The following is a 677-nucleotide window of genomic DNA, read 5'->3' on the forward strand; positions in this document are numbered from 1 at the left end:
GTGTGGTGTGTGAGAGAGAGAGGGACGCTCCTACTTCCACTTCCTATGAGATAGCCCCTTCCTGTCATTGAGAAACATACAGAAACACCTTGTTAATGACTTTTAGGTGCATTGTTTAGTCAATACAACAAGGCAAGTGTATCAGGTTTATATAATATATTAATGTACCATATGTTTTATTTTGTAAAACGGAGCTTTTGTTTTTTTCCGTTTGCCGTAAAACCAGCTGCGCGCAAGGTGCAGTTCACTCACAAGGTTCCTTTTGTGCTTCCTTTCAGAATGAACTGACCACATGTAGACAGATTAAAAATTGTGAGGTTAGTGGTCACATAAAGGAACATAGCTCCCTCTGCTGGCGATGGTTCAGCACTGCACGCAGACGGATAGAAGGAGAATTAAAGGATAAATAATGTCACCAAAAAAAGTGGAAATGTGTGCCCACGGTAGAGTTTATAAAAAGGATTTTAATAACAACTTCTCAAGCTTCAACATCAAGACAAAGCACTCAGCTACACTGAAGATGACATAACATGATGACAAAGAGATGACATAACTCTTTGTCCAATCTAGAATTAAAATAATGCACTTATGTTCAACCAAACACTGTCTGAGCCACATTAATGATAAATATGCAGTTCTTAATTTATTACTTTGTCTTTTCTTAAGGTTAATGCAAA

Source organism: Micropterus salmoides, unplaced genomic scaffold (genome assembly GCF_014851395.1).
Source record: "Micropterus salmoides isolate LMB-PRFRI ecotype aquatic unplaced genomic scaffold, ASM1485139v1 Ms_hic_scaffold_4, whole genome shotgun sequence".
Taxonomy (NCBI): Eukaryota; Metazoa; Chordata; class Actinopteri; order Centrarchiformes; family Centrarchidae; genus Micropterus; species Micropterus salmoides.